General features: G+C 41.4%; 1 pseudogene; it reads right to left on the bottom strand.

Moving 5' to 3' along the window:
* Positions 1 to 7,394: 7,394 nt before the first annotated feature.
* Positions 7,395 to 8,824, bottom strand: LOC140516082 (metalloreductase STEAP4 pseudogene; annotated as a pseudogene).
* Positions 8,825 to 9,398: the final 574 nt, after the last annotated feature.

Here is a 9,398-nt window from a genome sequence, read left to right as displayed (position 1 = left end):
CTGTCCAGGGCTAGTTCAAAACAAAACAAAACCAATACCAAAACCAAACCCCAATAACCCTGGGTGTATGAAAGATCAGATGGCAAGGCTACAGCGATAGTCATTGGTCTTGCTACGAGGCTCGGATTTCAATCCAGCTATTCTATTTCCAAATCTATTATGTTAGTAACCAATTATTAAATTAAGATTAAGGTAGGATTTGAGTCTGGACCACCGTGACTGCAAATCCAAGCCCCTTTTATTCTCCCACACAGTGGCCCTGTTGCCCCCCATTTCCTGTTTCTGTGTCCAGGTAAGAAGTGTTGTTATCATAAAGCAAGGTCTGATTTGGTGACTTCAGGTGAGGGAAAAGGAGAAGGAAAACAAAAGAGCAAACCCATTCAGTTCTGGGAGAAAAATCTAGACCTCATCTTACAGAGAGGGCTGTTCCTGTATTCCTCACTCATCCTCACTCTCATTCTGTATCTTCCCCTCTCCACAGATCCTAGCCCTCTGCTGGGCAGGCATTCAGGGTCCAACAAATAGGGTGTATCTAGAATGAACTGAGTTAAAAACCAATGAACAAGGAACTGATAACGCAGAATTTCTTTGACCATCTATTGCTCAGTTCTCCCTCAACATTTTTGAGCCTAAGAAATCTTTGGTAATTGTTGCACCTCCTCCACATAGCCAAGGTTCTCCAAGATTTTCCTAGCTCTTTTGTCCCCTGTCAGATCTTAGAATGGGAGGCTGAACAAAATACTCTGTTGACATTCAGATCAGTTCCTTTCTGAGCATAGAAGATTCATTGTTAGTGGCTTTGTGGTCTTTTGAGAATGGACACCTGAGAGCAAACCAACTGGGTTCAAGTGTTGCATTATTCTGTTTCCTTCAGAGCACAGTAGGTCTAGAAAGAAGTTTTTTTTTTTTTCTGGGAAGAGATCAACCCGGACCCAACTTTTATACACAGTTTTTCATTTTGTTCTTTGATGACAATACTCGAAACACTGATCCCCACTGTAATCCTCATATATATATGGAGCTAGGTGAGAAGATTTTGTATTCCAATCAGACTCCACTAGACAGAATTTTTTCATAGGAAGCACAGTGTAGTCATAATAACATATCACACCAGGCCCCCTCTGATGTCTGAGTGAGTATTATTGGGATTTACTTGTTTCCATGTTAGGATGTCTTTAGGAGATTTATATCATCTTTGGTACTTAAATGATGACTTTTATATATTTTTCTATCTTTACTATCTCATAACCTAACTCTCTGTATGAGCAAAGCTGGGATAAAGGAAGTGACAACCTCAGGACAGACTATTATGTGGCAAGGAAGTCAAAGAACTCAGTTCAGGCTTGTAAGGATCTACTGAGTGTTTAGTAGCGGAACCTTTCCATTTGGGGGAAATTATTTTTCCTTTCCCATCAAATAACCCCAACCCTTCCTTATACCTTTAGTGTTAGAACTGCTAGAGGGATGAGAGTAGCTTACTGACATAGAAGGCAGCATAATAGAAGAGAGAAGGAGGTAGTGGATGCAGCACTGAATATCAAGTTAGGCTCAAATCCTGCCTCAGACACTCAGTAACTGTGTGCTCTTAGATGAATCATGTGACCCCTGCGGTTTCCAGGTTCACACTTTATAAATTTAGGAGCTTAGAACTAGGCAGCCTGTGGCATCTCCTCTACCTCTACATCTGTAATCCTCTGATGCCAAGGACTCCTCGAAGACGCCAAGTGAATGACTGAGCACAGAGGGAACTGAGACAATATATACACACCATAAGCTTGGCCGTGCCTTAAAAGAGATAGAGATAAAGAGAGAGAATGAAAGAGACAGAGAGACAGAGAGGGAGGGAGTAAAGGAAGGAGGGAGTGAGACAGAGAAAGATGGCTTTCTTTAGAATGGAATATAACAGTGGGAGATGGATGGTTTCCAATTTAGCATTTGGAAGCAGAGGAGCCTGTTTGGAATTCCCGCCCTACTGCTAATCACAATGACTACAGCTGTAGTCTCATTTACCGTCAGGTTTTGTATACTCCCAGGGTTTTTGTTTTTTGAACTTACAGCTCACAGCTACAGAGCATGCCTGCTTTCACAATGGTCAAGTCTCATTCAAATATTTGATATTTCTTTCATAAATATACTTCGAAACTGAAATCACTCCTATTCTTGTGGGTTTTTTTTTTTTTTTGCTGTAAATATTGCTCCTCTTTGACCCAATTAACGGGTACATTGAAGGGTGAAACAAACTCAGTGGTGTCTCCACAGCTATGAATTCTTCTTCTATATCATATTACCTTTCTCATAATGAAGAGTTTCGTAGGCAATTTTAATACTGATGATTTGACCTGAATTTCTATTTACACTGAAGAAATTCGTTACTCACTGCCATAAATTCAGGATTTCATTTAACTTCATTCTTTTTCCCTTAACCAGGAATCAAATTAGACTCTGGAATTTGTCTGACTGTAATATTAGGAGCTGTACAAAAGATAACAGCCTTAAAGTAACCACGACATGATGATCATTTCTGATGCCATTCATTGATGACTTTTGGAGAACTTTTCATTACCGTAAATTATTTAGTAAACTGCAGTATCCAGTCTGAACAGGCAATGTCAGTGAAAAACTATGCTATATCCCTCAAGGGCAATTAATCAGTCAACAAGCATTAATTATGCACCTACTTTTCAGTTCAATTCAGTAAACATTTATTGGTTCTTATTATATGAACTGTAACTTCACTTCTGACCAGTAGATGTCAATGAAAGACTGATTTATGTGTGTCAAGAACATTTCATTGGTCATCAAACATTTAGCATGTACGTGCTTTCTATTCATTAGTATTTATTGAGCACCTACTATGTGACAGGCACTTTTTGCAGTCATGGGGAACTTTGTGAAACTGTGTCATGTGTGAGGGAAAATAAGTAGGTAATTACAGCAAAGTACAGAAAGGAAAATAGTATATAATGAAACTAACAAGGCAGGATGTAACTAAATTGATGACAAAGGAAGTGGTCTCTGTTTTATCCAAGATTTACAGCGAGGAGTCGAATACAACTCCATACAACTGGAGCTGAATGAACAGATTTACTGAGCAGAGGTTTATAGATTTCAGTAAATCGCAACATTATTTTGGACCACGAGATATCGGCCAAATACTCTGTTACGTTCCTTAAAAGCAATAAATTGATCAATCAGCACTTATTCAGTGGCTACTTTATAGAAATCCTGGGAAATCGCTTTTTCAAAGGCATATAGATGAGAAATGAAGTGTCATGTGTGAGGAAGAGTAGGCAGGAAACTCTTGCTGTATAGAACTGCTGAAGGAGAATACCACCTCTGACATTCCTGTCTTCTTGCACCTTAGTCTCTGATCCAGTGACACTGGCTTCCTTGCTCTTCCACAAAGAGGGTACCCCATCCCTCAGCTCCTGGAATTGTCTCTGGCTGTCCCCCACCCTTGGACTACTCTTCCTTCTTATCTCTACCTACTAGCTTCCCTGGCTTTCATGAAGTTCCAACTTAAATCCCATCTTCTACAAGAAGTCTTTCCTACCACCTCTTAATTCTAGTGCATTCCCTTGGTTAATTAGTTCCTGTATATTCTGTAAATACCTCCTTTGTATGTATTGGTTTGCTGTCACTCCCCTCAGAGTTGGCTCTCCTCGAGAGCAGGAATTGTCTTTTGTTTAATGATGTATCCCCAACACTGAGCACTGTGCCTGGAACATTGTAGGTACTTAAAGATGTTTATTGAATAGTGGTATTGTTATGGAGTAGTATATAGTTTGACTATGAAGGTAGGGTGTAGCCAGGGTTGAAAGGGTTTTCAATGACAAACAGAGGTATCTGTATTTGATACTCTAGGTACTGAGCAGCCTCTGAACTTTACTGCAGAGATTTATTGACAAGAGCTTTCATAATACCCCTTTGACTATAGAGTGAATGAAAAATCTGAGTTGAGGGAAACCCTGAACTGGGAGGAGGCTAGTAGAAATAGTCCAGGTAAGAAGTGAAAAGATATTGTGTGTCGAGTGGGAAAGTATTCAAGACACTGTGAGGAGGTGGCAATGACAAAACTCTGCAACTGATTGGATACAGGGTTTGAGGAGACTGAGGATCATGGGACAGAGGTAGTGGCCAGGGTGGAGGTGGAAGCTGGCGTCATACAAACTGAGAGTGGACTTTGGATGATTCTTTGAAGTGCTCATTGCATCCAACTACAGCAGAATGTCTCAAAATGTTTTGTTAACTCTCATAACCAAATATTTCATAGGAGGACATGGACAGATGAATACCAATTCAGCCAGATATAAAGTCACATGGGAATATAGACATGTAGCAAAGGAGAGGTCCCTCAGTATTAACCAAGTAGGCCTACTCAGGAAGGTGAAATTAGAACTGTGACCCATTGATAGGCCTGAGGGAGAGTTTCAGCCACCTCTTCCTCTTACAGCTGGAAATAATTAACCCTTAAGCTTAGCAGCCCTGTATAACCATGGCAGGCCTGGAGCTGGAGGGAATGCTTGTACAGCAAAAGGACAGAATTTAATTTCTGGTGCTAACTTCCCCCAAAGCTGAGGAGGAAGCATGAGTGGAGGAAGGCTTCACATTGGTCTGTGACACTGATTAGTATTTTGAAGATGCTATTTGTATAAGAGAATTTAGAAAATGTGAGTTCAGTGCCATTTAATCAGCTAATTCCACCCCAAACTTGTCTTTCCACCTCAGGGCAGTTGGCTTCTTGGCCAGCCATCGAACGGTGGGCTGAAATCATGTTTGTTTCACTGGGCGCTCAGGTTAAATATTCCTCTGGTGGAAGGTTGGGGGTTGGGGATGTATCTGTGTAGATGAGTACTCTGAGTACTTTCTTCTTGCGTCTCCTCTGTCCATCATATACTCCTGGGTCACAAACCCAGCACAACACAAGATTATCTAATGTGGAAAGCACCAGGGTCGGTCTCATTAGTGTATTCTGCTTTTGTGGCACAGCTCCCACAGTACTTGGACCACGAGTGGCCCAGACATATTCATATCTTCAATACTAACCTCATGGTAAGGTGAGGGGCAGGTGCCTGGAGTAAAATAATGGGACAGGGCTCTCACAGAGTTTGGGACCATCTCCAGTCATCCTGATCTGTATCCTGTCACTGGATCCAGATGACTCTGGAGGAGATAGTGAGACTGGTTATTTTGCCAACTCTGTCTCTTTGGTATCCAATTCACTTGTAAGTCAAGATATGGCCTTCCTGATACCATTGGTCTTCTTCCAGAAGGAAGGACAAAATCAAAAACAGTGGGACAGGCCACAAATCACGTAAATCTAGGAAACCATCAGGAGAAAAGCAGGAGGCAAGTATTATTAATCAATCAATTTAATTGATCACTTCATCAAATGGATAATTGATTATTGATAATCTTCTCCTCTACTTGCTCAGCCCCTCCTCCTCTCCAGTTTTGCAGCCATTCAGGCAATTATCCCTTCCCAGAGACTCTCAATTAGACTTTATGCTCCCTGCCCAGCCCTGGTTCACACAGGAGCAGCTCTGTGGGCAGGTTGGCCTGGAAGCCTCTTTCAAAAATTCTTCCTTTAGTACAGACTTCAGCATATCGTATTCAGCATGACAATACTGATTGCTCATGCCCCAGACAGACTGGGGAAATCTGGAATCAAACTACATTTGTGCGGGCATATTTTTGGCCACATTCAAGACTTGAGGGAAGCTAGAAACATTGTTCACTTCCTAAGAAAAATAATGTAGTCCCCATTCACTTCTGGGTGTGTTTGGAACTGTGTGGGGTAGGGAGGGTGAATGCACCCAATTAGTGAATTCGGGGCTGGGGAGGGTGAGCTCCTCAAAACACTGAATACCGTTGCTGTAAGGGAATTTTCCCAAGGTCACAGAGTTTGTGCTAGAGATCTTCCAAATAAGGGAGTGGAACTGAGGTCAATTTTATTGATATGGTTGCCTAGGATCTTTGATCCTTCAAAGCCAATTAACATGAAACTCTTCTTCCTGCCATCTGACTTCTTGCAGAATCTGGAGTGTGTATGGTGCAAATGTAGTCTACCTGATCCTGGAGTGAGTCCCTCTTTGCTTTTTAATTCTGTTCTTTTTGTTTGTCTGTTTGTTTTCATAATTTGTTATTTTATTATACCAGATTTAAGACACGGATAAATAATGGTTAATAATGTATTTTAAATCTTAAAGCACTACCCCTCACCCCCTAAAGCGGTTTGTTAAAACTTTTTTTTTTTTTTACCATTGTGCCCCTATATTTCTCCTCATTTTTTCCTCTGCTTTTGGGAGACAAGAATATATCTGTATAATCCCTTTTCTACTTCATAACTCTTCAAAAAATTGAAGGCAGCTATCATCTCCCACCTGTCTTCTCTTTTGTAAACTTAAACACCTAGTGTTCCTTAAGCAAATCCCCATTTAGATCTACCAGTGTTTAATTATCTTATTCTATTTCATTGTTTCAAAAAGGATGAATCTTAATGAGTTACAGAAACTGGTGTTCCTGTGGATTGTGTAATAGGATAATATTACATGTAGTCAGCTCTGAGTGAGACTTGGACACACACAAATAATGAAACATACAGAAGCAATGAGTCCAGTGTGATCCATGATACAACAATATGGCATTGTTTATCCGGCTCCACCCCATCTTTGTTTTTTCGGGGGGGGGGGGGGGCAGAGGGAAGATGGTGGGAATTTTCTAATTCTAGTTCCTTCCTTCACAATAGATTGTTTCTCCCTATAAAATAATATATATGCTAGGGAATCTGCCTTCCATGAAGGCTTTTCTTCGATGTTCCCTAACACTCAAGTCATATTAGGTTCTAAAAAGGTAAGCCAGCAGGGCACAAGTTTTGGCAGGTTTTATCAATTTAGTAGGGACTTGGTCAAGGATGATGAATGGTATTGTATGAGGACTAGCCTAGATAAGATTAGATATAACCAATGCCAGAGGCTGGTTATTAGATTTTTTTTCTATAGCAACATACGAAGACTAACAAGATGCATTGGGGGTGGATGGGATGGAGAGAGTAGAGGTCACCATATGGCTAAATAGAGGGCTCTGCCATTTGCCCAGTGAAATCATGAAACCTTTGCGGTGACAAGGTAAGTGGAGAGGGACAGAGATCAAACTTCTTGCACATATTGTCATCAAAGGTGAAGTCAAGGAAGAGTGGATCCCTTCTTCTAGATGACCAGTGGCTTCTTGGGGTCCACCTAGCAGAAAGTCCTCCCCCATTCCTGCTCTTCATACTCTGGAGAGAGGAGGAAGAGGAAGACTTAGGAAACAAAAGCAGAATCTGCAAGAGATATTCAAGTCCATTGTTGAGAAATCTCCATGAAAATGACATGATGAAGTGGTGGTCAGATACTTCACACTCCAGTGTTACCATTTCCTAACTGGGCCTTTTTAGAGACTTTGGGGTTTCTTTCCCAACCTTGCCAGGTCCGTGTAAGTGGGTGGGCGAAGCATGGCATTACCAGGATGAACTTCAGGACCAATAGCATGCAGGAGTGATGAGACTTAGCACAGAGATTGAAGGGAGGTACCATCTGAGAATGGAAGGGCTGAGGAATTTCTTTTCACCAAACATAAGCGTGTAAGCTGTACATAAGATTAGTATCAGGCAACCCAGTTTGCACTGGATGAATCGAAACTCTCTCCAGTTGACCCTCTTGCTGACTGATGGCAAAGAAGTGATTCCCAAAAGGAAAAATTAAAAAAAAATCCCAGTATGCCCAGGGCTAGGAAAGAATCACTGAGGCAGGCATTGGTAACATTAAAAGGATTGGTCTTCTTGGTTTTTATCTGACTAATCACGCCGTTGCTCCACTTCCATCTCACATAAAGACGGATGTGTATCACAAGCATGCACATGAAGTGGAGGAAGGCAAAGGCCAATGCCAGAAGTCCGAGTTGTTTTCTGCAAAGCATCCACTGTCAAGCTAGTTTGAGAAACAGCTATATTTGGTACCTCGGTATAGCTCTAGGATGGCAGCAATAATCATAGAGTGGTAAATAAAAGCAAGAAAATTGAGAACCAATCCTGGAAAAGTACAATTTGGAATAGAAATGGCCAAGAAGAATGTGTTGTCTTTCTCTTCATGAATGTAGGGGAAGATGACGTCTCTTAACATATAGTAAACGAAATAAAAAACACATAAGGCAGCAGAGAGGTGTAGAAGGAACTTCTACATTGGAAACAGCTGCAGGGGCTAGTTTTCAATCTCCTTGGCTGCCTTGAGAGATCCTTGATCCATTGGAGCAAGACCAAGGGTACGACCAATATCCATCAATCACTGCTAAGCTTCCTTTTCATCTACACAGACAAAGACCTGCCTGCTTGCATCCAGGGTGCATATTTGGAGAGCACAGGCTGAAACTGTGTTAAGCACTTTCACGATTTTGGCTCCCAGAACCAGTGCCACAAGATATTCTGCATTGGATTCAGGATATTGATTAATTTTAAGGTTGTTACTGATGTCCACCAATACTTTACCTTTTAGTTCCTGTGTAAGTAACTCTGTAAGAAAATTGTAATGTTTTCTGTGGAGTGCTACAATTAGAAGATCAGACCTCTGGGCAGCTTCTGCATAGCTCAAGACTTCGATTCCTTTGGGGTGCAGACCAAATAGCCCAGGGTTTTGGCTTCCATAAATCACAGAGTAGCGACATTGAAACATCTTATTTCCTAGTGATCTTCCAAAGTCTGCCGTTCCAAACACACACACACTGTCTCTTGATTATGGGAAGAGCTCATGTTCATGGCAAAAGAAGTCTCCTTTAAAGAGGGTTTCTCCATAACTTCCAGTCTTGGAGGAAGAACTTGAGATTAACAGCTATTCCTGGTCAGGGAACCATAAATCAGAAGGTTTAGGGGTGCTGGGGACCACAACATAGCGACACGCTGGGTCCTGCTAGAATGAATTCGACTCAAGCCTTCTTATAGCCAAAGAAAACAAAGTTTATTAAAGATTCGCCAAATTGGGTTGACTCTTAAGGAGCCTAAGTATTTCAGATAGAATCCCAGCTAGACAAAGTCTGAGCTGGATTGAATCTGAGCCTTTCATTTTGTTCTTACTAAAGTCACAAAGGGGAAAGAATTCTAGGAAGATGGCAGAGTAGGTAAAAATCTTTTCACTCTCCAAATTTCCTCCTCAAAAAAAGGACAGATGATGGGCTTAGAGGGTCAGAATTAAACATGGGGTGAAGCATTTGTCCTGCTAAAACATTTGAGAAAACCCCAGGAAAGACCTGACCCTCAGACCTGAGTGAAGGGCAAACACCTCTAAGCCCACTCTTCTGAATAAACAAATCATAAGCCCTGGAGGCAGCTTGGTGGAAAGGGTGCCTCAGTCTTAGGAACTTTCATCTCC

The sequence above is a fragment of the Notamacropus eugenii genome, chromosome X (genome assembly GCF_028372415.1).
Source record: "Notamacropus eugenii isolate mMacEug1 chromosome X, mMacEug1.pri_v2, whole genome shotgun sequence".
In the NCBI taxonomy this organism is placed as follows: Eukaryota; Metazoa; Chordata; class Mammalia; order Diprotodontia; family Macropodidae; genus Notamacropus; species Notamacropus eugenii.
This window is presented reverse-complemented; position numbering and strand designations above follow the sequence as displayed.